The 6,995-nt window shown below is 32.8% G+C and overlaps 1 long non-coding RNA gene across 1 annotated transcript; it reads left to right on the top strand.

The window, feature by feature from the left end:
• Positions 1 to 1,199: 1,199 nt before the first annotated feature.
• LOC111028047 lies at positions 1,200 to 6,575 on the top strand. The gene is made up of 3 exons (XR_002603871.1): positions 1,200 to 1,567; positions 1,645 to 1,730; positions 5,402 to 6,575. It is a non-coding gene; the product is annotated as an uncharacterized LOC111028047 (long non-coding RNA).
• Positions 6,576 to 6,995: the final 420 nt, after the last annotated feature.

Raw genomic sequence — 6,995 nt, 5'->3', positions numbered from 1 at the left:
AACAAATTTAATCACGTGCTTTTTAAGAATTGTATTTGTGAGTAAAAATATTATATTATATCATATTATGTTATAAGCGTATGCTTGTAATTATTGTAAAGTACATCGAACACACATTTGTATGGATCAGAGGCATTTCAATAGCTAATAACTGTAACCCCGTCGACGACGAGGCACTTTGTTCAATATAATTTTATTATAACATAAAATAACCAGTTGGTTTTTGTCCCTAGCTGTTTTAGTCCAATAACTCTTAATTTAAGTCGGCGACTTTTTGTTGTACACGCAATACACCTACACCACACATCCGTTGTACACACCATACACAATATATCAAGTAAATTGCACTATTTGCGCTGCGTTGTATGCATATTATAATAATACAGTCACGCGTATTGTCCTGGAAACGTAAAGAAAATTTGTAAGTTATGCGGCCCTTAACGTCTTGACGTGCGTGTCGTACCGCATTATATTACACATAATATTATGTCACATATGCGAACCATACTGTTTATTATAATAACGCGAAGAGCTTGTCCGTTTTCTCGTATTATTATATTTCCCTCCCGCAGGACACGTGGAACTATACCTTTTTTTTTTTTCGTCCGCATACCGCGCATAATATTACGTAAGTGCAGTTGTTGTGAGTACATCCGTTTTGTGAAATGAAAACGATTTCGGTTTTTTTTTCCAACAACGAAATTGTCTCCGTAGTTTAAATAACACTGAAGCAGTAACGATAATTATATAGGTGCTGGTCAGATTCTCACTGAATGCCGGACACACCGCAATATCCCAACAAGCCAAAACCTGGCCGAATCATTAGCCGAAATACCATAAGCAATCGCCCTCGATCCGCTGACAACATCATCTAATTCATCACAGCAGCCAATCTTCAAAACAAGATATAAAAACGTATAGTTAGAATGGGATGTCAAATGAACAATTAATTAATCATATCTTCTGCGAACCCAATAATGGCCCATGAGGGTATTTTTTTCCTACAATAAAATAAAAAAAATAATATAGGTGGTTATAATACATCATAGCATGATGTTATCGTTGTACGAGCTCAGCTCCGGAACAATATTATAATAATGATAGCACTGCGGCTGCTGCAGTTGACAACCGCGACTGTGGTCTATACGCGGAGACGGAGCTCGTTAAAACCGGAAACCGGAAAGCCTATAAGCGATGGGGTTTCGGTCACGTTTAAATTATTATTGCAGTTCGATGGAAATCCTATAACGAACCGCACAGTACACGTAGACGCCACAACAACAGCAACAACCGCCGTACCGCCCGCTCGCCATCGTTCGGCCAACAAACCGCTATGGCGGAGACGAACGGCACACACACATAAAACATGATGTTTATATTATAATATTACAGTGTATTATTTTTGGAGCCTGGCGTGGCACGGTGGTTGGCCGCAGTCGCTAACGAGTTCTGAAGTCAAGCGTCTGCCGCTAGCTCCCGGATGGGTGACCGCCCGGGTTTTCAGCGACGGATCGTCGCCCTGTATACACGTATTCCGAACCAACCATACTCCCCACAGCGAAAACAGGTAAACAAACACGCACCTGACGCATTAAATGTATATATATATATTTATTATTGAATAGGCACATCGTAATATTGCAGTGAAATTCGTCTGCACATGGTTCCTTAAGCCGACGACATTCGCCGCCACGTCCATCGTCGGTGTAGCTGCTTAAACACAAAATACGGTAAGTTCCGCCCTGGAAAATATATATATATTTCTCTGGCACGGCATCGCCGATGAGAGGGCGAATGGGCGTTGTCGATACTATGGGACTTTTTATTTTGCAAACGTGACAAAAACTGACAGTGCCGAACGCAAACATTTCTATCCTACGACCGTTTGATGTGGATTTGCTGTTTTTCGACATCTTCACCAAAATATGGAAAACTATACAACGATATTACAATTCACATTTATTATATTATAGTACTTCAGCACACTTTCAAAACGGAACCATAGCAAATTGCGCCCCAAGATCTTTTTTTACACGAATTGGGTCTTGATATTATTTAAGAACTACACTAATTTCGCCGGAAGAAATATTAAATGAGTGGGTATTCTAATTACATAAATTATAATAAATTATATTCCTTCCCATTTTACCCAGACTTAAGATTTTCAATAGAAACATTGAATATTATATTGATACAGCCCTAAAGGTTAAAAATATTGTTTTTTTATCGTTTCGTTATAACATATTAAACAATTTCTCATAGCTATAAATATACCTAAGAAAGATACGTTATTTTGTGGCATAATGTTTTGGGATACAATTCACATGAAAGGGAAGCCCATCACTCCTAACTTTTTAGTCGACTATAATTTACGTCATAATATTCTTTAAATACATGCATTATTGTTGTCATTTTGTAGGTACATACCTACATGCTATATTAGTAACTTATAAAACCTAATTCAAAATCTTTATATATACTTTACTATTGATTTTTTATTTAAAGTGTTTATGTCAGAGAATCCTCCAGGATTGAAATAGTAATAAAAATACATTTTTCGCATTTGAAGATATTTGTTTTTTGTATGCTATCTATAGCGATACTACTTTAGACTTATTATATCTTTTTTATATGAGACTTGATAACCGTAGAGTACCAACAGGGTCACATAATCAGACGATTAACTGTTATTGAAAGTTTCATATTTAAACTAAAGTAGAATGATCTCACATCAATCAAGGCTTACAAATAAAATATAGGTATTAGATCTAAAAAGAATTTTGAATATTGAATCACATACGAATTACAAATAGCATAAATTTAAGAAAATAGAAGTTACAATACAATTTTAAAATTATGAATATATTACTATCGAGAATAAAAAAGTATATTATATCTTAATGCAGTGACCTTACTGGTAACTAAATGGTAGCTTTGTGCTATTTTAAGTAGCATACATGACCAGTACCAAAACATCTATGAATATTGCATAGTGCATAGGTATAATAATACTTACTTCACTCAAAGTGTATGTAATGACTATACATTTTTAACTAAATATTTGTACAATATCACGTATATTATGTTGATAAACATTTTCACAAAAAAATATTATCTTTGAGAAAATTAAGTTTAAAAGTTGCCTATAAAACCTGTATGATTAAAAATGGAGAAAACAAAATAGAAATGGTCAGAAAGTAGAATTTCTCAAATAAAACCATTACTTGCAACATTAAGTGAGAAAAAAAATGAAATATTTCGTTAAAATCTTTACAGCTAATAATTATCGACCAATGGATTATTACTCTGTGCCTCAGTGATAGATGACGAGACGTGTATTGAACGACGAACCTATTTTATAGTCGGTCGGTTCATGCAATAGCTTAGTCTATTGATCAGTAATTGGTATAACAATATTGGAGCGGCGTAATATTGATCTTTTGACCTGTCTATAGATATATATTTTCGTTAAAAATCTGTAAATAAGCCGCTATTAAGTTGGGTTGCGGCTGTACTGCGTATAAAACATTAGTCCCCTATCTCATACTCAGTCGAAAAATAAGTGGCCCGGACCAAATTCGGGGTATTATAGTGTTATATACGCTCGCGCGCTCACAGACACACACACACACGCGCATATTATAATATATATATATATAAATTAAATCTGATATGTTGCCTTTTATTCTTTTTTTTATCTATTTGGTTAGTTCTTGCGAAAGTTAAATCGAGCCAGCGGGCAAAGAAGGATTATAAGCCGTATGTGAAGTGATGACTACCGTGCGGGCTTAGCCCGGTCTGGTATATATTATATAGTTTTAAAGTATATATTCGCAACTTTTCTCCAAAAGTTTACGAAAGAATAGAGTCGGGCTCGATCTCTCGGCATTTTAGAAATTGCACAGGCCATATGCCACCAACATTCACACGGTGTACTACAATAATGCACCCGCTTAAATCGTACCACCGTGATTCTTAGATAATAAAATAAATTGTTCAATGGGTCCTAAGTATGCGCATCGTTTCGGTTCATATATGTTATAATAATTATCGAACAACTACCCGTTCCGTAGTATTAATTGTAAATCGTGTTTTTTGAAGTGATAATGTACTTGTATATTATTTCGCGCAGAGATTCCATCTATTCAGAGTAAGTATAAGTATTATAATTTTTTTGCTTGAGATTCTAAGTATTTCAACATGATATTTCAATTAAATATATGACATTTTTAAAGTGTTTTTAACTAATGAGGTAAATATAAGACATTTATTTTATAGTTACTTTTTTTATTCAAAGGAAAATACATTTTTAAACTGTCAGTACCTAATCAGTAATCAATAATAAGTCTACAGTAGGTATCTTATCGTAGTAAATTTATCACTTTTTAAACGAACACAATATTTTACATGTTTAAATAATTAATGCAGCGATTCAGTTGTGTAATCGGTTTTTTATTGGGGAGGGGGGGGTTAAATATATTATGCTCTATATATACTATGTTATAAGTTAATAAATATATTATGCTCCACGATATGTGTTAATATTAAACGTGTTTAAAATTTCTAAAATAGGGAAAGATTACAAGACATTTTACATTTATAAGTTTAAAAAAATGTTTTTTTCTCTAGTTATTTTGCATAGTTAATTACATTTATCTTACATCAATCTTATTTATTCTAGTTAATGTTTTCAAACAAGTTATTATATGATCCACCTTTTTTAGTGACCTCTCATGCACTTAATGTTATTTAACGATATGGGAAGGGAAATGGGTACCTGCGATTTGTTTCTAAGCCATAAAATGAGTTTTAAGACTAGTGTAAGAATAAACGATTAGGTTAAAGTTTAGGTTTTGGTGAATAAATTATTTCCCTCTGTTCCCAAAATTTTTACCCAGTTGAGCCACTGATGTAATCAAAAAAGCTCATAAAAATCTCTAACGACCTGACTCACTGTCCTTGGTTTATACATTTTTAATAATCAAGGTCATTAATTTACTAACAATTTTCGGAGGTCTGGGCTTAGTAAATAACTTAATAACGATATCAGTGATTGGCAACAATGCGGTGTGACCGTTTTCTTGTGTTCGGAAAAAAGTTGTAGTGTTTTTTAAGGAAATATACACAATAATTCATACATGACATTTTTGTTCATCGATTGACATTGGTTTTTCTCATGGTCATGAAAACAAGAATTATCTAAAGTTCACAAAATTCGTGAACACCTAAATAGTTAAGATATTGCAGATAAAAAAAAACATTAAATCATTTTTGTGCTAAGAAGAACTCTTTTTTTTCAACGGAGAAAATGCATTCATGAGTCATCACTCTTTAATAATATAATATTATTAAAAATGTATTTTTCACAAAATAAGTTTTGATAACAATATTATTTTAATAGATGTTCGATAATTGGAGATTGGTGTGGAGTGGTGGTCGGCCGAAGTCACTATAATGTATTGTTGCAGTCAAGCATAATCGTCCAGCGTTACCATCTCCCAGATGGGTGACCAGTGACCACCTGGGTTTTCAATGATTGATCCTCGCATCACCTATGCGTGTTACTGAGCCAACCGTAAACCCCTTTAAAAATTATAATGAGTTATGACCATAGTTGCTTAAGATGAATAATAATTTAAAAAAATATGTTAACATTCGATGATCAGGCAATTTATTGAATTCGGTTTTCAGACTACACACATCACGGAATCACGAGTACAACTTTAGTTTTGCGAGTATTTGTTGTGATAAGAACAATAATAATATATGTAAATTACTATGTTGAATTCAATAGCCGCGGACTTTGCGCTCTGCTGTGACTATGTCTATAAACAGTAAATACCAACCCACCGTATATTATTGTGTATAATATCGTCATATTGTATTATATTATTGTTGGTGTATAGTGTTAACAGGGAGGAGGCTAGAGAGGGTGCGGTCGTAATTAAATTCTCTCGAGCAATGCAACGTAGGTAGTTGTTTACGACAATAATAATATATTATATGTATTATATTATTACAGCGATTCACAGAGCAGAGATTTTCTAGAGTTATATATATATATATATATATAGTATTAAGCGAGAGTATATTGTTGTTATTATTATTATTATTATTATGGTTTGTAAAATCATATCAGCTCCTGAGTTCCCATTACAGCCGTTCTCCCGAGTGCCAACCCCGTTCTTAATCCGAATACTATAATATAATAATAGGATTTGATGAGCTTCATTATTGTCGTATAAACATAATAATATTATATAAGTTTATGTATCATGTATTCATGTGTACCCGACGTCGTTCGCCCAGAATATCATGTGGGCCCGGATCCTCTTACTGGCAAGTGTAAACCCACATCGAAGAATTGCTAGTTTTGAGTACCTAATAATGATCAAATAACTTAAATATTAAATATTTATTCATTTGGATTTTATCTTTGTCACAATATTATTACCAAACATATAGACATATAATATTTGATAGCATTTTATGTATGAAAACGTTGCATAATCTGTAATTGTCGATGTTATACCTAACAATGATCTCAATTATTAAATTTGAAAATTTATTTTTTTTGTACTTGTATTATCTTAAAAAAGAGGGAAATGTTTTATACCTTAGGATACAAATAGGGGCTTATACCATATGTTGTTTTATTTATATTATATTTATTAAAATATTATGAGTAGTAGGTATCCATCTTCAGATCTACGAGGCTCCTAATATATTGTTACAATGGCAGTTTAAAAATATTATAAATACATATCTTTCAAGCATTATTGTTTTTAACAAAAATCATGTTAACCTACTGTAGTACTAACTCCTAAAAGTAAAAAATAAATGACTTTAATCATAATAATATCATCAAATATACAATGTAATATCATAGGCTGACAGACCGTCTAGGCTCAGAACAGTTTTTCGTATACAATATATTTATATTATTGAATTCAAATGTAACGCCGTTCATTACAACAGTGACCCACTTGTGCCCT

This window comes from Myzus persicae, unplaced genomic scaffold, assembly GCF_001856785.1.
Source record: "Myzus persicae strain clone G006 unplaced genomic scaffold, MPER_G0061.0, whole genome shotgun sequence".
NCBI classification, from domain to species: Eukaryota; Metazoa; Arthropoda; class Insecta; order Hemiptera; family Aphididae; genus Myzus; species Myzus persicae.
This window is presented reverse-complemented; position numbering and strand designations above follow the sequence as displayed.